The sequence below is a fragment of the Ochlerotatus camptorhynchus genome, unplaced genomic scaffold (assembly GCF_037179485.1).
Source record: "Ochlerotatus camptorhynchus isolate MF236.1 unplaced genomic scaffold, CSIRO-AGI_Acam_v1.1 ptg000357l, whole genome shotgun sequence".
In the NCBI taxonomy this organism is placed as follows: Eukaryota; Metazoa; Arthropoda; class Insecta; order Diptera; family Culicidae; genus Ochlerotatus; species Ochlerotatus camptorhynchus.
The window spans coordinates 508,487-529,604 of NW_027040845.1; the positions used below are offsets into that span (position 1 = coordinate 508,487).

The 21,118-nt window shown below is 38.6% G+C and overlaps 1 protein-coding gene across 1 annotated transcript in view; it reads right to left on the reverse strand.

Moving 5' to 3' along the window:
• Positions 1-20,465, reverse strand: part of LOC135709209 (myosin-IIIb-like) — a 340,664-nt gene extending 320,199 nt beyond the window's left edge. The window contains exon 1 of the mRNA XM_065231439.1: positions 20,055-20,465. The gene's annotated coding sequence lies outside the window, so the exon portion shown is untranslated. The remainder of the gene's footprint in view (positions 1-20,054) is intronic.
• Between the last annotated feature and the right edge of the window lie 653 nt (positions 20,466-21,118).

Here is a 21,118-nt window from a genome sequence, read left to right on the forward strand (position 1 = left end):
GCAACCGTTTCGTGATGAGTGTGTGAGTGCTGACCACGTTTTGCGTCCATTGCTGCAATGGACGCGCTCTGACCCTCGTTGGCGTACAACAATTTGCCATACAATGAAACTACTGGAAGCGGCTCCAGTTCTGATGGAGGAGGCTTTTTGGATAGCGGAAGATAAAGTGTTTATTGTGTTATACCTTTTGACTATAGTTTTAAGATGTATTGTATAGTGACCAAGAATCCTCGGCTCTGTAAAGTTAATTCGGTTGAGCCTTATCAAATAAATTAATAATAAAAAAAAAATACTATTATTTAGTATGTAAATAAACATTGTAATAATCATTGTATGTAGTCTACACTGGCTTGACGAAATAAATAAATAAATAATAAATATGTAGTGTTATAAAAAAAAATCTCAAATATATCAATAATTCTAACTTTTCCCGAAAGAAGAAATAGCAGGATGAGAAGCACAACACATCTCCCAACGAAACCTCCAAGTGATAACGCATTTTCAAGCAAAAAATTTAAATGTTTCTCCATCAGCTTACAAAGCAAACACCCACCCACACAGTCCAGACGGGAAACACATTTAATGAATTTACTTATTTAATTTTCCGCTTCTCTCTTCGCTTCCATTTACCGCCAATCATCGCCGATAATATGTACACATACATACTTCTGGTATTTGTATTTTTTTTTTTTTTTTTGTTATCTTAATCTTTCCACTTTTTTCCTCCTCAACTCGACAGTTGTTTTTTCTCTTCCCCTCGGCAGTAATCTCCATGATCCGCAACTAAAATGCTTTTTTTTTCTCTCTGCTTCAAACCTACAACTATTGGATAAAATGTGCGAAGAAAGTTTTTGCCTCTTTTGTTTTGAACGCTTGGTTCACCACCGCACCCGCCGCAGCTGTTGTGGATGATGGTGCTTTTGACCACATAGGATTTCTTCTCGCTCCGGCGAAGCTCCAAACCATCAACACAACATCAAATGAACGGGTGAACAAAAACTCCATGTCCACGTGTAAAGCGCAGCATCACCAATTTCAACTTCAGGCTTATTTATCCGTCCGTACGCTCACTTATACCTACTCCGTGCAGAGAGTTTGTTGTTTGCGGGTAGGCAAGCCATAGATACATACAATCATATTTGTGCCGTTGGTTGGCTATGGGCTCTGCCTCTGTCCGTCGTCCGTCTTTCATGGTCAGCGGAAGTAGGTTAATGGTACCCTTGAAGAGTAGCCAGGTGACTCCCCAGTCAGCGGTGTCGGCCGGCAGCGAGCCGTACGTTGAACTTGGGAAAGGGGGACCTCTGAACCGGGGTGGAAAGTGTGATATGCTGATGATGATGTTTAATGTTGATAGTAATGTGCGGTGAGGTGAGATGGGAACTCACGCGTCGACCTTAGGATACAGGAAAAGTGGAATTGCACAGGGCTGTCCCGGGAGGTGGGCCAGACTTTGTGCTCAATATAGAAGAAAACCCCAAAGTGAAGGGAAGTGTTGGTTTACATTTTGGGCTTATTAAAGTGATTAGACTGTTAGTTGGTACGCTGTCAATTCGTGGTGAAAAGTTGGATTGAGGTTGTTGAAGTGGATTACTGGGTTGAAGGCGAAGGTATAGCAAGCACAATGCTAATGGTGGAATTGTATGAAGGCTTAACAAATTTACGTTTTCTACACTCAATGAATTCAATGTAGAATGACAGTTGCAACTAATATTTTTTTCGTTTTTCCAGATTTTCCTGGATGTTTCAAAAATTACCCGCATTGTTGTATTCGTTTGAAGAAAACAAAGTAGAAGGGTCTGTTCCTAGGAGCACGAACAAAAGCTTGACGTAGGACCGCTATTGGACGGAACAAATGTGAAGTGCATTTAGTTCTTTTAATTGATCAATCATCAATTATCTTAACCCTTTCCGTTTTTGTTTGGTAGGTAAACCCAATTTATAGTATTTTTTCAAAGAGAAAGTTAATGAAGATCAAAATCACTTGCACCCCTGCTTTCAAGTTTGGTTACAAGATTACAACTCTGGAGAGCATTTTGTGTGGTCGGTGGGGGGCGTGCGGTTCTGAATATGAACAAACAGTCACAGATGAATTCTATTCCAACTCTTTACTGTAATAAACTTGTTGGCCCTGAAAAGTTGGTGATGATTTAACTTCCGAAACCGTACAGAGTGCGTCTCAGATCCCTAACAGAACCTAATCCCCTTAAGTCCTCATCCCATAGGTAAAAATGTCAAGATCAAAGGTATAAAAATGGAATAACAACTAAGGAGGTTAGCTTTTTGATAAGTAGTGAGAATGAAACTGATGAAGACTGCACATTGTAGTCAAAATACGTATCTGTCATGGATTCCAAAATTAATTAAGTGGAATTAAATGGATGATAACCTTTTTTGCTATTTTATTCAAGCATTCCACTAACAACTCAATTTCATTACTTCATTAAATTTTCGGAGGTTATTTGTGGGAAAATTACAATTTTCTTAATGCAAGATTTGGAGGAAAACAATAATTCAAATGTGATATTTTGAAAAAAAATTCCAAGATAACAGATCTGAAAAGAAGTCATACTTATGGGTCGTGGAGTTATAATTGTCAAGGTTCTGAGACTTTGAAGCCTTTTAAGAGTTATAAAAAATTACAGAACAATCTATAGAATCTATCGGACAAACCCTGGAATTTTTAGTAAGAATTAAAAGTATTCAAAGTGTCGATTTCTAACAAATATTGAGGAGGATTCCCACATAATTTTCAAAGGGAGAAGTTCTGAGCGTAATTCCAGAATTATTCTGACATGAAGTTTTTAGAAACTTTTGGATGAATTAGGAGGGATTTCTGTGAAGAAGCATTCAAGTTCTAAATTAAACTCTTAGGTAATTTTAGAAATTTTCATAATGATTTAAAAAAAAAATTAAAGGGAAATTCCTATGTGATTCTGAGGAGATGTGAATGAGGATCATGAGGAAAATTACAGATGAATTTTAAGAAGAATCTCAAGAGAATTATGATGAGAATTCAACAAGAAAAAAGTTCTAAGAGTAGGGATAATCTGTAAAAGGGAAATCACAAATCGAGTATCTTCAAAATACATGGCATATATAGAGATTGAGGTCGTGAGAGCAAATTTTCTCTATCAAATTTGAATTTTTTGGCTCTCTGGGGACTGGTAGTAAAACAGGTAAAACTGTATGGGGAAAATCGTTTTTATTTAATTGTAGCTTGTTTAACAATAATTTCCGGGGACGACCGAACGACAGAGTCCCTGACTAATTTATTTAGGTTGTCGTTCACTTTTTTTGACCTGTATATGCACCGAAAGGGGGATTTGGAGGATTTTTTATCACTACCTACCGGTGGAACAGCGCCATCTCTGTGTAAAATGGCCGGACCATATGATTAATTTGAACCAATATTGTTTTGTTTGTTTGAATTTTGAAAGTTGTTGAACAGATAGATTGAGGTTAGGGCGACGCCACTGATTTCAACCCTAGTGCAAAAAATTCATCACAGAGCACCAACAGAATTGATTGCCAAAAAATTGCTGTTAGTAAGAAAGAAATTCTTAAAAATACTCCAAGGGGTTTCTGAATAAAATTTCAAAAGATTTCTGAATTTCAAAGGAATCAAAGTCACCGAATAGGTTAAAGGCAATTCTAAGAAGGATTTCAATCAAATTCTTAGAAGGAGTTTCAAGGAAATTACAAAAAGAATGCAACGGTAAGTATTTCCCTTAGTGTTTTCTGGTTATTTTCAGAAGAATTCCATGATAATTCAGAGCAGAACTTCAAGTTAATTCTGGAATTCATATCATGAGCCTTATGAATAACGAAAAATTAGAAACCCGGAAAAGAATAGTTCAGTTTCAGTTTTTACAAATATTCTATATAAGTCCAGCATCTTCAATATTTTCTTGCACTTGAAATTGAAACGACATAAATCGATTTGAAATATTGCTGAGTGATTAAATTCTAAAAACAATAAGACGGGAAAATTATGCAGCAAATAGAGTAGAGCAGAGTAGACATTGATTTGGTAAATAATCACTCTGTTTTAATGATTTATTCTGAAATCATGATGTAAAAATTTGTGCATGGTTAATTTATTTTTCTCGGTTCTGTCTCTCTGAATTCCCGGTTTTTTTCGGTTACCTTGAAAACTCCCGGATATTTCCCGGTATTCCCCGTTTTCCCTGATTTCTAGCAACTCTGCGTCTGTCGTTTCAAAGCGTAGACATCCATGGCCACTTACGCTTGGCGTGTTAAGTGTAGGTGACAGCATCACGGATCACATTATTCAGGAACACCTTCCTCGTGTTTTCTCGTAGATCAGACCGGAGATACGTTTGACGCCGCCACGGCGAGCCAGACGACGAATGGCGGTTATCACGATGACGCTTGGTGCTTCCTTTACCAAGACCTTTTCCTCATTTGCCACTACCAGTCATTGTTGCTTGTTGGGTAGAAGACTGGACTACCTAACCTGCAACCACCTTCGTACTGCTGCTATTGCTGCTTCTGACGTCTGACGCTTCTGGGAAGAACGTTTATTTCATGAAAACAGTGACATTACAACTTTTTCAATAGTTTCTTGTTGAAAATCATTAGTCGGAAGCATTGTTATAGATGCGTAGAAATATTTCTGATCAATTTGTGATAAAATTATTGAAATTGGTCCAGAGGCAGCTGAGTTATTAATGTTCTAAATCTATCATGATTTTGTTTCATGTTCCATTTTTGGTTTTCACAAAGTGTACCCCCAGTATAGAAATTAAAGACGTATTCTTACGTAAATAAAAACCTTTCTAAAATTTGCTTTAACACAACGGCTTTTAAACGTGAAAATTGCTTACAAATTCTTTTTTTTTTACTGTGGGTGTGAAGAACCTTATTGAATTTTACTTTCCCAATGGAAGCACGAAGGCCACCATGAGCAGAATTGCCAATTTTGTGTGCCAATAGAACTGTTTTCTACCCCTTTAAATCATGCAAATATATTGAAAATGAAGCTTTATTCTAAGGTTTGGAAATAATTATAATTTAAGAACATTACCAAATAAACTTCGACGAGCGTTGAAAATAGCAGAGTGGGAGGAGCGGAGAAAGTGTACTAAGTAAGTACTCTTTCTTTGCAGCTTCTTGATTCACAGGACACCAAAGCGGTCAGAGCAAGTAATAAAAGCAAGTATTTCACTCTACTTTCAAACCATAATTCCAACTGTATTTCACTCTACTTTATCGAACTAACCTAAATAATCGTTTTCACCTCAAATTACGTTTCTACGACAGACCTTCCATATGCCAAAAAAGAGAACAACGTGACGGCGCAGAGGCGTTTTTTATCTTACGTAGAAGTAAGCTACACACTTAGAAAAATTGATTCAAATTTAGGTGCTCTGAGACTGACTTATACGAGCGTCAATTAAGACATAAAATTGAGTCATAATAGACGCGAAATTCAGCTAAATCAAACGTACTTTCAAACTTTTCAGTCTCGAAGCACTTATTTGTACATGACATGTTTGTTAACGTCTCATCTTTTATGTCAAAGATAGATTCCATCACGTGTAAGATTAGGTATTTCTTAGTGTGTGGGTTCAATAAGTTCATTTATTAATTACGTATCCAAAGAAGAACTCGATCGATAACTTTAAACGCAGAAGAATCAAAAACTAGTGAACTAGCTTTTTCATCGACATAATTTGTTCCCAAATATGGTACCATCAACATAGAGAAAGATCTGGATATAGAGAATATCAAGACATAACACCCTAATCCAGCCAGTGGGGTTTTATTGGGTTTTTGAATTGTGGAACTGTTCGGTAAAAGTTTAAAAATCTGTGAAAAATTTTAAAATGAGAAAATTTATTCCCAATTTGAACCAAGGGGTGATCACTCTACACATTCATTTTACGCCAATTTTTTTTCTCAGTGTGCCGCAGCTGTGCCGACAGTGCCGAGAGTGCCAGTAATTGGACTACACGGTACGAAAAAAGTACCCAAAACCAAGTCCTTTTCACTCATTTCGGCACTATAGTGCAGGAACCCAAAAGTAGGTAAGTAGTTTTCATTTACTAGCTTTCTACCCAAAAGTAAGTTAGTTGTACCCAAAAGTAGGTAAATATCATTATACTCAACGTTGAGTTCCCACACTTTACTACCCCTGTTGGGTGGTTTTGCTCCTCCGTTTTTGACAACATTAGAAGGAGAAAAGGAGACAAACTAGTCAAAAGTAGGTGAAAGTGAACTGGTCGTTGGGTACTTTTCTCTTACCAAGTAGATCGGACTGACATAGTTTGCTTATGAATAATGGCATGTTTGGCAACCCGGATTATTTGACAGTTTAAATGTTCTGTTTTGAAGCAACAACACAACTAGAGTGGAACAGGGGCGGGATGTGCAGTCAAATCGGCCTACTGAGGCTCTGAATCATTTGGTGGATTATTTTAACTTTTGGTTAAAATTTGACAGATGGAAAGTTATCGATTAACCCTGCTAACCGAGCGTGGTTACTTCTGACAGACAAGAAGTTAAATTTTGACAACCTTGGCTAAGTTCTTCTCGAAAACCGGTCGATCGACAGCACAGGGATTTTCGAACATAGAAAATAACTTTCGAAATGTCACTTTTAACCACGAGTTAAATTTAAATCGGTAAATTAATTACACAAATTAACCCAATATAGAAGTTTAAACATTTTCGTTCAAACATTTCGATAATGCATTATGTAAACCGTTTATAACGTAATGTACTATAACAAAATTACGATGAAACCATACGTGGATTTAAAAGAAATTAATTAGAAGCCTTCAAAAGACAACTTTGTCAAAGACCGCAAATCTGTAACAATCAAATCAAAGACACTAGACAGCTTGGTCACGCTATCGGAATCGCCACACCACCCACTGTGCAACGGCAAAACGCTCTTTAAAAATTAAGAAAATTCAGCTCAGATCTACATGCTCCCATCAATCAGCTCAACCGTTGCACGTAGCTATCAAATCCAAAATCTACGATCTAGACTTTAAAGCTCACGCAACAATTACAGTGATTACAGCCTTCTATCGTAGGTAAACATCCAGAAAGTCCAACTCCGTTAGAAAGCACCCTGCTCGGTTGACTGCTTCGCCCAACGGAAGCAGCCGGACCTCCCCTGCCTTACTTGAGAATGCATCCCGAATCGCAGTTTTATTGGCCCATCCCCGCAATTAACACTCAAGCATCATTTCTACTCTGATAATCACCACTGCTGCTGCTGGCTGGCTGTCTGTGCGCACTGCAGGAGGTAAGTGGTGAGCTTTCTGTTACTCGATCGCCAGCAGACAGCACAACTTTTGCCTGCGCGCCTACATGACTGATTGAATTAAGACCTTCTCTTTAATCAGAAAATTGCTCCAATGAAATTTAACTTATTCGATCAATCTGTAACGCGGCCAGCAGGCGGCCTGACGAGGAAGCCAGGTCCAAACGAAGCAGAAAATACAAACAGACAGCAAGTGAGGAAGCCCACACCTCCGCCCGTCGTCTTTGTGATGTGCTGCCCACAACGATATTGGGGTTATTGGTTTACTCGCACCCGCAGTCTACCACTTACTGGAGCAGCCTCAGCCTCCCTGTCTATGCCGCTGCTAGATCCCACGGTTCGGCTTATTTGTATGTCGAGATGGACCACAAATCTGGAGCTGACGCGTAACGACGACATAATCGTGAAGTGCAATGAGCTAAAATTTGAGCTACCAAGCATGTTAGATAGAAGCAGGCAGTTAAACTTTTATTAGGGTGAGAGCTGAGTTTTAACGATGAGGTCGCGAATGTTCGTCGTTGGATAACTTTTTTGTTTTCGGCACGCTATGAATTGTGGTTGGCTATCCTCAGCCAGGGATAGTGATTAATTGTGAGGTGAATATTTTTTCCTGTTTCGTACTTAATGGTTGCTTCCTAATTTCTAATGTTGACTCAAACTTCATGATTTATGGTGCATTGCACGTTGGAGTGGTTATTGGAGCTAGCTGTTGTGCATATTTATATGGAAGCAACCAATGTACGATCTCAACAATTTACAAATAATATACAAAATAGGCAGCTTTTTTGGAAAATAACTCGAAAGAGCTCATTGGGGGTTGTCCGCAAACTACGTAGCATCTATTAGATAATTGCAGGAAGTTTCAAGAAATTCCAAGAATTGTGAAACATTCTAGGAATTTCAGAAATATTCCGAAAAATTTCTAGAAATTGTCAAGGTATTTAGAAAATGGTGGGAATGAAACATAAATTTCAATAACTTTTTGCATATTTTAGGAACTTCAAGCAAGCTTAGAGATTTCAAAGGAACGTCCATGAACTTCAAGGAAGTATTGAAAACTTCAGGAAATTTATGGGAGCTTTTGAGAATGAAAGCTCTCTAGGTCAGTTCCAAATTGGAACTATGTGTCCTTCAACAAGTCCTTATGCGGAAATCTTCTAAAACACATTTTTTGGAAGCCTCTGAAGCTTTCAGCCCATTTGGTGGAAAAATAAACAAGTTATTGCGCATTTGCACCAAATTAAACTCAGAATCCCTCAGAATACTTTTACTCAGACCAGTAAAAATATAAATGGACGATTTTGAATGTAAAACAGCACTATACTATACAAGATTATATGGTCGGCCTTAAGTCAGAAGGGACTAAGTAGCAAAATAAAAACAAAAAATGAGTTAATGATATCATAAGATCAAGAATTCCCTCAGCTACATTTCAATTTTTCAGCCAGATTTGAAAAATAAGAGTAGCACGAGAAAACGGTCAAATGATTTTTCCCATTACATAAGACACAAACAGCCAACTTTAAATTCGTTTTTCTCAAAATCAAATAAAAAAATTCACATTTCGGTCTGACTTGACCGATCATGTCAACACGCTAGTAATGATAGAACTCTGAAGATTAATATTTTTATTTGTCTGGCTTGAGTGAACACTATTTTAAGGGATTATTTTCAACGCAGAAGTGTACGTTGCTGCAAAAACGTTGGTGGTGACTTCTCATTGCGTACACACAAGTCTGCACTTAAAAATTAACCAAGTTTAACATGTTGTAAATGTGTTCTATCAGATCAATTCAGTTGAAATTTTTGACACAAAACTTGCTTTTCCATTGACCTTTGTCCGATCAGCTATGCACAAATTTTATTTTTATTGTCACCTTCCAGCAAGTGCTTTAAAAAATTTGGTATTTCTTACACGTGAAATTCAACATATTTGTAGTTTTGCGTCAAAATTTCAGCCGAATTGATCATAACAGAACACATTTATAACATGTTAAACTTGACTAGTTTGTATGAAAACGACCTTTGTCCGATCAACTTTGCACCACAGTGTACGTAGGTACGAAATGCTGGATTAAGGTTAAAGTAATAAATTTAGGAACAATTTGTGTCGTATCTGTATTACGGATTGTTGCTAAGCTTCTTGCTTCAGGAATTGTATTGAATACCTGTCAATCAACAAAACATACTACGGCAGCAAATGAATTCTTCAGATGTGTTAGCGCTCACAGGATTGTTCATATCAGCCACCATGATGCTGAATTGAAACAATCAATTTGCGACGACAGATTTCTAAATAGTCTTAGTGTTAGTACCGTGGACCCTCGGTGAAATTAAAAAAAAGCATATTAACGAGCAAATAAACCACAACTTGATTGTACATTTCGCTTACCAAAGCCACATCTCTTACTTCGTTCGTTATGAATGGGCTATTTTTCAAGTTAATCCTTTAATCAACGAAAATTGCCGCTAGGAAAACTTTGTTGGTCATAACCATCCGAAACCTCTTCTCCATGTTCGATAAGAGTGTAGTAGCTAGGTCGCTTTCCATCGTTTCCAAAACAAAACAACACTTTCCCCACATCAAGAACACGAGTTGGTCTTCCAGTTGAGTTTGTTATTTCGATGTCGCATTGAAACGTCGCTTAGCGACGTCTCATTGCGAAAAGCGCACGAGCTTCGGCTCACGCGACGTCGCATGATACTCGTTCTCATGAAATGCATACATCCGGAAATGTGCTGTGCTTACAAAACAGTGCGACACACAGACATTATGAGAATGTGAGATGCGACAAAACTGAAGAGAGAGAAACAGAGTGCTACAAATCTCTTGCGCATGAGACTGCTATGATTATGAGACTATTCGTATTGCGTCTCGCATACGGTAGCGCGCGCACTGGAAGCCTGGTTCCAATTACTTCAAATAAGCTCTGAAAACATCAGAAAATTCAAGATTTGCGGGGAAGTTTAAATAGCTTGGAGAACTAATCATTTTGTTTCGTCTTAAGTCTGTAAGTCTTAAAGAAAAATTGTAGATTACAGTTTTATTATCGTTAACGTCTCTATACAGGGGTTCGAATCTTCTTCAGGACTAATGTTTGTATTTTATTTCATCTGAAGAAATATCGGAAATCAAAATTGTTTGATGTCAAATGGTTCATAAAACGTCGAGATCTAGTGTTAACTTGAAATTAGTTTTTAGAAAGTCAGATGGAAAAATTTCAAATGTTGGCCGCCTAGCGGCACCGCTAAACCATATCCCAAAATTTGTCTATACAACAGAATTGGAAAAAAAAAACAACATATTAGTTATTCCGTCAACATCATTTGAACAGTTAACCTTTCCGTTTGTTTGTAACGCCTACCAAATCAAGCGGTGTCTTCACTCTCAACCAGCGAATTCAAACACATAATGCAACCAACGATACAGACAAAACGGTTGCTACGACTACCGTGACAAACTCGCTCTGTAACATAGCTCGATCGGAGTGGTAGAAGGATAATGATATATTGTTTGCCTGCTTTGTTGCAATATACATGGCTGAGGACACACGTGTATCAACTTCAGCTTTACTTCGTGAAGCGTCTTGCCAACAATTTGCTCTCTGATTACGCTTTATTTCGAAAGGTAAGAAAAACCGTCGGTCCCCGGTTCATGAGTTGATGGGTCCATAGGTACGGTCCAGGCGTGGGAGCTGCCTTCCTGGCGTCGGTAGCATTGGTACTCATTACGAAAAATAAGATCGACGGAAAACATCTTTTCTGAAGTTGCTCAGTACGTCGAGAATTGATCCCAGATTTTTCTTAAATAATTTAGATCTTTTCGAAGAGATTTAGTTCTTGCGGAAGTGATTACAAACTTCCTTATACCTGCTAACCTATAAAAAAACACGCGGCACTGGTGGTGTAGTGGTAAGCGTGATTACCTCTCACCCCAGCAGGCCTGGGTTCAATCCCACTCGGCACCACCGGGATGTTCTGAGGCATAACATATCTGATCACGCCTTCCTTTCTAAGGAAAGTAAAGCCGTTGGTCCCCGGTTCATGAGTTGATGGGTCAATAGGTAGGGTCAAGATGTGGGAGCTGCCTCCCTGGCGTCGGTAGCATTGGTGCTCAGCACGGAAAACAAGTCCGACGGAAATCAAGGAAAAAAATAGATACAGCTTGAATTAGGGCCTAACAGCTTTTTTAAACAATGACTTCTATCGATGGTTTCTAGAAATTAAACGCTTGGCCACTCAAATGAACATCACCATCGGGTAGGGAAAAACTTCCTCTACCCGTTGGTTATGTTTGTTTGAGGGAGTGTGCTTTAAATTCCAATAAATCATCGAGAGAAGTCATTGTTTACAAAAGCTGTTACGCCCTAATTCCAGCTCTACCTAGATATATCTTATTTCGTTTCTTCATTTTGAGCAACTTGAATTCACTCTTTGAGCATCAAAAACAAATCGTATTTTTCACATAAATTAAATAATATTGTATTATCTTCGCTAATTTTGAATGGACTTCTAATGTTCTGATATTCGGATTTCTCCTTTATTATTATTTTATTAATCAAGACACATGGTGACAGCTACGATGATTAATTATTTTTTTCCGAATCGGTGAACAAGCCATTTTAGCAAACCCACACACTGATTGATTACATTACATATTATAAAAAGTTAATAATGACTGCAATTCAACTAAACTTCAGTAAAATTTTTGTGTTAAAACTTAATGAAGAACTACGGAGTTGAAAAAAATCAAATTACCAGATAAAGAATTTCGTTATCTTAACCAATCTAATTCTAGTGAAATGGGATTGATATTTCATTAAGAAAATGTTCAGTCAGATGTAGATTTGCCTCTCAATACTGGAACTTCTGTAATTTCAGACTTGTAAAAAAATACAAATCACTTTAAAAATCAAGAATGTTGGATTTATACATTGTTTAAATACCGTCAATTCTCCACAATTCAATGTCCACTAGCTCGATTTCGAATTATAGAACCATCTTGAATTTCATGGCTACTATGATAGCGATTTTCTTTTGCAATTTTTTAAGATTCTTAACTTTGAACAAACTCTTTCTGAACTATGTATGAATTCAATGGACGTAGATCCGCACTATGACAATAATAAAGAAGCTATACAAATTTTTGTCAGCCAAATACAGATTTAAAACATTTTTTGTGCTGAAAATACAGATTGAAATTGGAAAAATGTGGTAACACTGCTCAAAGGTTGGATTTCGTCAATGGGCGGAACGCACTAAACTGATGTTCATCCTATTGACTGCGCCATTGTCGTGACCGGACCGCACTTTCCAACCTCAGCCAAGGCTACACGAAGTAATGGTGCAGCTCCCACGGCTACTGCTGCTGTTCCTTCACCTTAAAAATTCGTTACAAGAATGCCGCCAACGAGACTTTTGACGTAGAACTACGTCTTTGTCGACTATACTGGGGTGCAAATCAAAAAATATGTGTGGTGAAGGAGTGTTAGATTTTGAACGCTTGTAACATTGTCATTTATAGATGAAATTTAAATCCAAATACGCCAATCGATAGGATATTACATTACAAACCTGCTGAAATAAATATTTTTCCAATTTTTCTGTAATTAAACTTTTGAAAATGTACACATGATAATTGTATCACTGTTTTCATGAAATAAGCCTTTTTCCCAAACCCAGGCATCATAAACGAATACCACTTGGTTGCACATCATTCTGCTTAAACCTGAAAAGAATTAAATCAGCACTGCTCTCCTGCTTCTGCTCATAACCGCTTCGGACGGCGTGGCACTAGGTCAAGTCAGCTGCCAAAGGTGGATCACGGCGTGCCCAGCACAATGAGGAATGAGACTTGAAAAAACGTGCATGTAAAACCCACTCCCCTTTAACATAACCCGAAAAAGACATCGACTTTGAAGATCATTTTTTTTCGGGAAATAAATTTTAAGCAAACCACAATTATGTATAAACAATTAATTTGCTTGTTTAAAAAAAATTGCTTAACAGGAAACATACACTCGACTGTCTGTAAACTTATATACATGCAATTATATTAACATCCAAAGTCCATCCTTTTTTCCATATTCTGCACAAAAGAAACGTTCTGCCCCACCCCCATTCATAATAAAATGGCGGGAAATCCTGTCAGTGGCGGGGCTTAGAAAGTATGCTTTGTGCAGAATATGTAAAAAAGGAGGGATGTATTTTTTTCTGCAAAATATGTAAAAAAGGAGGGACGTCGGATGTTAACCTAAATGCATATATCATGCATCATAGATAGCGATAGATAGATAGGTTCTACGTCTTACTGCGGTCGTGTCTAGGACACAACCCTTTATTTTTTTTATTTTAAATTATCTCTATTTCTTGTATTTGTTTGGTTTACATGTATGAATTGGCAAATGACACAGATCCGTCTTTTCAACTTTAGTACCTTTGAAGTTTTAATTAGTATTTACAGTTCTTAATCCTATCAGGCCTGTTTATGACCACCTTGGTGGAATTGGTTTATTTTGAATTTTAAAAAGGAGACTACTTATTTTTACTATTTACATCTACAACTAACCTGCCACTGCTATATACACATTGCTTATCAAAGCATGTTCTGATGTATTGCATTTCTGCACAAACCTAGTCTTAAGGGGGATTTCCGGTTCAATTAACCTAAACTTTGTATTTTTTTCCAGGGAACTAGTAAGAGTTAGAGACCTAAATTTTTTGTCAAATCTTTATTCATTCTTGCTCTACAACTGTGAATTTTTTCAAGTCCAAAAATCCAAAATGGCGTCCAATATGGCGGCTGCCCGGCGGGTACTTCCCAAAACTGCGAGCAGCCTAGAGGTCGCAAATCGTCACCTAGAAAGAAAATCGGCTCAGTTTCTTGAAGAGTATAGTTCAGAGAATGGAATGAACTAGAATCTTTGAAAAATCTCAAAATTTGACAAAATGGCGGTAACTAAGTAAATGACTTTTTTTCAAATGCCCGTCATTTTGTCAAATTTGAAGATTTTTCAAAGATTTTAGTTCATTCCAAACTGAGCCGATTTTCTTTCTAGGTGACGATTTGCGACCTCTAGGCTGCTCGCAGTTTTGGGAAGTAACCGCCGGGCAGCCGCCATATTGGACGCCATTTTGGATTTTTGGATTTGAAAAAATTCCCAGTTGTAGAGCAAGAATGAATAAAGATTTGACAAAAAACTCAGGTCTCCAACTCTTACCAGTTCCCTGGAAAAAATCCAAAGTTTAGGTCAATTGAACCGGAAATCTCCCTTCATATCATCAGTTTTGAAACCTAATTTTGGAACGTTCGCCTTTTGGTGGAGGTCCGTTATTCTAGTGTCGAAAGGACGATCGAGAATCATCTTTAATACTCTATTCTGAGCTACCTAAGTATTGTTCCTGTGAGTCTGTGCACATGATTCCCACGCCGGAGCTGCGTAGAGGATCGCAGGTGCTATGATTTGTTTGTAGACGGCCAGTTTGTTCACTCTTGAGCGGCGGGATCTGCGGCAAATCAGCGGATACAGACATCTAACCAAGGCAGAACACTTGACTGCTGTTTTCTCTACATGTGAACGGAAGAGGAGCTTTTCATCGAACAACATCCCGAGATAGGTTACTTCGGCAGACCACTCAACCCTTGTGCCATTCATGATTACAGTATAAGATGGAGCCGGTTTCAGTTTGGGCGATTGCCGATGGAGGAACATGATCGCTTGTGTTTTGGAGGCATTGATTTTGATTTTCCACGTGGTGGAATAATCAGCAAAGGCGTTAAGGCATCGTTGAAGTTTGTTCGTTATTTCGAGAGGCATCCTTCCTTCGATGACTATTGCGGTATCATCTGCGAACAGGAAAAACTCGCAACCGTTTCCGAAGGGAGGAATGTCGGAAGTGTAAATGCTGTAAAGCAAGGGGCCCAGCAGACTGCCTTGCGGGACTCCTGCTATGATGGAAAACGTGTCTGAAAGACAACCATTCAACGATACCTTAAACGACCTTTGCTGGAGGTAGTTACGGGTAGTACGTCTAACAAGGCCATGGCTGTGGACTTGGATACAGCTTTGTTACTTCGGATGTTATTCATCACCCGTACTAGCTGGTGATTGGTGGAGTGCCCCTTTTTGAATCCAAACTGTTACGGCAAGAGAATGCTATTTTCCTCGACAAACTTGAACAAACGATTAAGAATGAGTTTCTCGAACAATTTGCTCAGCGCTGAAAGGAGGCTGATTGGTCTGTAGCTTGAAGGCAATGTTGGATCCTTACCGGGTTTGCGGATTGGTATGATTTTTGCTACCCTCCAGACGCTTGGAAAGTAGTGCAGTTCCAAGCATCTGTTGAAGATAGCGGTTAGAACAGACTGAACTTTCATGCTGAGTCTCTTCAAGATCAAGTTGAATATACCGTAAAACCCGAGAGCCTTCATGTTCTTGGTGCATTTCAGCGCTGAGCAAAGCTGATGTACTGTAATCATATCCACCGGAGGCACAACACAAGTAGAGGCAGTGAGTCGGACTCGGAGTGAGTCCATTTTGGAAGCCAGATCGGCCATTTCACGTTTTTTGACCAGATATCCAGTCCTCTGAAACTGGCGTCTACAAACATTTCTCAACCAAATCAGTAATTGGGTGTGCGAAACAATAACAATAAGCTTACCCCTCACAGGAACTTGTCGAACGCATGCCTCGTCAGCCACGGATATGGCCTGTTGGAGTCCCTCCAAAGCCCGGTCGATATCACTTACGGTGTCGAGCGGTGGATTTTCATCGATGTTGCTGTTCACCATTCGTCCGTACTGCACCCAGTTGACATGGTGGTAGTCTTTACGCAGGCAGCTTCTAGCAGGAATCACGTTAACACCGACTTCAGTCACCACCGGTTGGTGGTCGGAGCTGAGATCGTTGTGCGCCTCCGGCTTGGATAGTCCGTTGTTAGACAGGAAAAAGTCCAGGGTGGAGGGATTTCCCGCCGGAGAGATCAAAGTTGGTTCGTGCGGAAACTGCACAGTGTACTGCCCATGTTTTGCGTGGTCGAACAATAGACATCCGTTCCGGTTCCGCTGTTATTTCTGTCAAGCTTCATGGCGGGCATTCAGGTCGCCCCAACGATGAATCGGGAGCTCGTACGGGTGATGGCGGTCAGATCGTTCTTGAATTGGATTCCTAGTCCGTTGCTTGCGGTACACTGGCGTGGGCAGTAAACAGCGATAAACCGGACGTTTTCAGTTGGTGATTCCACCTCCACACTAACGGCCTCGATGTTAAAATTGCGGATGTAGGGCAGAGTGCAGAACTTGATTCCCTTTCTGACGATGACCACTACACCCCCCCCCCCCCCTCCTGGAGCTGGTGCGATCAAGCCGGATAATGTGACCACAACCAAAAGCTGTCACCGGACTTTAGGTGGGTCGCGGTTAGAATATCCACGTCGATGCTGTGCTTGCGGAGGAAGTCGGCAAGCTCAATATGTTTAGCTCTTACAGAGCAAGCGTTCCAGGTAGCGATGGTAAGACACCGTACTGGATGATGAACTTACCGAGCACTTGGATCTGGTCGGGCTTATTGCGGCACTTACGTAGAGCACCGGTCATGTTGACGAAAATTTCCATCAGTTCATCTGCTGAGAATAGATCGCGGTTGTTGTTTTGCATTGTTGGTTGTCTCCAGAATCCAGGGCTTTGAGAGATTTGTTCAGCAGAAGATCCATACGTTTCTTGAGGGGGAGTGGATCGGACCCACGAGTTCGCTTGTCCGTGAAGAGGCGGGAAGTCCTCCGCCCTGAAAGCTCGGGGCTTATCCGTCAACGAGCTTAGGTACCTCATATTTATACCTGCTAACCTATCGAACCAACGAGATTCCGTTTACATACGGACTATCACGTTTCACGCTACTCATTCTTTCGAAGTGATTCAGTACTCTCCTAAGTGACTCCTAAGTACTTTCTGAAGTGATTCCAAACTTTTCTGTATCGCTTCAGTACCTTCAGGAATGATTTCGATCATTTCTAAAGTGAGACAATACGTTTCGACGTGGTTCCGTACTTTCTGAAATGATTCAAAATACTTCTGAAGTGTTTCAATACTTTCCAAAGTGTTGCAAAACATTTCTGAAGTGATCATGTACTTTCCAAAGTGAGTTCAAACTTGTCATAAGTGATTCAGTGTTTTCTTAAATGATTCAGTACTTTCCAAAGTAATTCCGGACTGTTGCGATTCAGTCTTTTTCGAAGTGATTCCGAACTGATCTCAAGTGATTCAATAGTTTCTTATGTGATTTAAAACTTTTCAAAAGTGACTCAGTACTTTCCGATGTTATTCCAAACTTTTTTTTAATTATTAAGTACTCTCCGTATTTTTTCAACTTTAATATTGAGATTGAAAGTAAAAACAGAAAAGAAAAGAGAAAAATTCAATACACTTTAGAAGTGTTTCAGGACTTTCCAAAGTGTTTGAAAACATTGTTGAAGTCATTATGTACTTTCCAAAGTGAGTCAAAATTTTTCTTAATTGATTCAGTACTTTCTGAAGTGATTTCGAACTTTTCATACGTGATTTAGTTTTTTTCTTAAATGAATCAGTACATTGCAAAATTATTCCGAACTGTTGCGATTCAGTCCTTTTCGAAGTGATTCTGAACTATCCTCAAGTGATTCAGTAGTTTCTGAAGTGATTTAAAACTTTAAGTGACTAAGTACTTTCCGAAATGATTTCAAACTTGTCTACAGTGATTAAGCACATTCCGAAGTTTCTTTTTTATTTATTATTACGATTTAATATAAAAATATAGAAACATTAAAAAAAACACGGCATTTTTGAAGTAAGCCAATGTTTTCCGAAATAATTACGCTTTGACACATTTTCCTTGGGTGAAACTAAACTTTTCAAGCTGATGCAAATGAGTGTTACTATGTAAGTCCATACTTATCTGGGTAGTGTATATTTATTCCAAGCCACCATCGTACAAATTATGTCAAACTTGAACCTTTAAATCAGATGATGGCAACATGCAATAAGGATTGGGAGACTATTGACTTTACAATGGCAAAAACGAAATTGAAGGAATACTTCAATTATATTCGTTAATTACGAACACACAAAAATAATACAATGTTAACCAGATTCTGTATTCTAGTTTTTTTTGTATATTAAGGGAAATGGATGTAATGTCAGCCTACATGCCCCCAATTTGGGCCCATACATAAATTCAACAATCGACTAAATTTTAAATAACGACCAAAAATATCCATTAGTACCGTCCCAATGCCGCGTTAGTCTAGATAAAATTGATAAATATCAGTTTTTTAGCGATGAGCTCAATCTTAGATCCATAGGCCAACATTAGAGCCATTTCCCTTACATTAATCCATGCATCTTTCAATTTTGCATACTTTAATTCAAATCTCTCTACATTTACCTTTATTTACCAGCCACATTTGTCACAAAAATGAACCACAGCTGGTACGCACGTTTTAGTTCCAGCACTTTTGCAGTCCTGGTGTTGCGTCTAGGCTCTGGTATTGAACGGAGTTTCCACGCATGGTCCCTTTTTACCTCTATGATGTTGTGAAAAATAAATGTTTCATTCTTTCGAAGGGATATTTCAGTTTTTAAAAGATAACACACGAATTTAAATCGATTTATGACATGCTCCATTTTCACGTCCATGGTTGCTTGAAATCGAAATCGAAAACGAATGAAATTTCAAATCCTACTATCAATACAAGCTGATATTTGTACACAATTTAAAACATTTTTTTAGAACATATACCCATTTTACCCATTAAGAATTGCAATTGTGAAATCGGTGGCAATTATTCTGAAGGGTGATTACATATTTTCAATATTATATAAATATTTTGTAATTATAAAAAAAAATCTTGTTTTTCGCCTGTTTGAAGTGAATCTCAAGAAATCATTTCTGAAATGTAATTCAGATATAGACATTACAAATTAAATGTTGTCTTTTTATTGCTTATGATCTTTTCTGTTATATAACTTATTCAAAGTTTCATATTTATTGACCTAAATAGTTTGAGTTTCACGCATGTTATTTCTAAATTCATCGAGCTGTAGCAGTAGCAAAAAAGTAGTACAAATTCTATAGTTTCCGTTAAACATATTACTAACGAATTAACTTTAGGGTCCTCAGTATTGATTAAAAAAATGTTGAAGAACATTAAATGCTGTAAAAAATATTTAGAATAAACTTTAAAAAAAAACTATAAAAAAACTATAAAAATTACCACGTTTTACGGTACTTGTTTTAAGCATGCACAACAAAAAACAGATAGGTATCGGTGCAATTTGACAGAATTTTTTTGAAGCTCATGAAAATAATAAGTTTATTAAGGTGATTTTTAACCACTTTTGGGCTAAGTCATTACCAAAAGACCGATCATAGAAAAGGCTATCTTAAATATGAAATTGTCCGTGCTTTCATTCATCTCAAGACACCCAAGCAGAATATATGATGATTCTTTAGACTCTATAGTATAAAGTCTTCTAAAAGTGAAGGATTCCCAAATGGAATCCTCGTGTCAACATACCGTGTAACTAGCAATCATCAGCTACCATGAATGGACTACAACCATCCAGATTATCTTCTGCAGCATAGCCCCGCAATTCAACAGAGCTACGGAAAACAACCAAAAAACCGCACTCACACGGTTCAGAGATAATGTTTTATGACATTGAGATAAGCTCCAATTTTCATAATCACACTCTTTTCCCCCCAAACCCCCATCGGATACCCACCTCTAAGCGCGCATCTATCGTTTCTCCTCAGAGACGACTACTCCGTTGATCTTCTGGGTGTTTTGCAGCTAGCTGGCTTCTCTTTTCTTCTCTCGCACGCCGCACTAAAGTATCCCAAACAATAAAATGAACCGCTTGCTGCTGCCTCCCCAAAGCCAAATTACTGCTATCCGACGTCGTTGTCTTGAAGGAATTATGATCTTCACCACTTTCTTCTACTTCATCGGAGCTTTATTTTCCTTTATTTCTCCTCGTTTCGTTATGTTTGTGTTGCCTTTCCCACAATTTCACTGTCATTCGCTCAAGGGGCTTAAAGGCCTTCGTCAAACACAAAAAAAAAAACTCCACTTGATCTTCGCTTCAACAATGCACAAACTGCATCCAAAGGTCACACCTGTACGAAGCCAAATGGTTACAGCCCTCTGAGCAAGTATTTCACATTAATTTTATTTAGTTGGCAGGTATCATCTTTCACCAAAAAAAAAAACGCACTTCAAGTGATCCGAGTAGACTTTTCACTCCCAAAGCACACCGTCGAACTAGGGCTGGGTTTCTTCTCTTCCTCCGATAATCACACTCTTCCTACAACAGTTAATTAACTGTTAGTCGATTGAACTATGCACACCCCGCTCTCACACCATTCGTTTGGTGTAAATTTCTCATGTCATGGTAAATCGCGTTTTCACTGCCGCAGAAAACGTACTCAGACAATTCTATTATCTTTGCGCTTCTTTCCGGCACGCCACCACAGATCACGGTCGGCGTGCTGAAATACCAAACCACCCAGCCACTCCAATTCCTTCGATGCGCGGAGCTCTCTAGCAGAGTAGAAAATCGAAACGGAAACAACACACAACGGATCACTTTGACTATAATCCACTGTTGCATCCAATGATCCAATATTAGTAACCGATTAAATGTTCACTCGCGCGCGCGCCAATCCACTCGGTTCTAGTAACACCTCTAGTAAGACATCCACTCGGTAACGTTAGGTTCGCTAGACTGTTTGATCGCAGTTCGGTGGCGGACGCCCGAAGCTCCCTGAACCATTCCACAAGCCTATG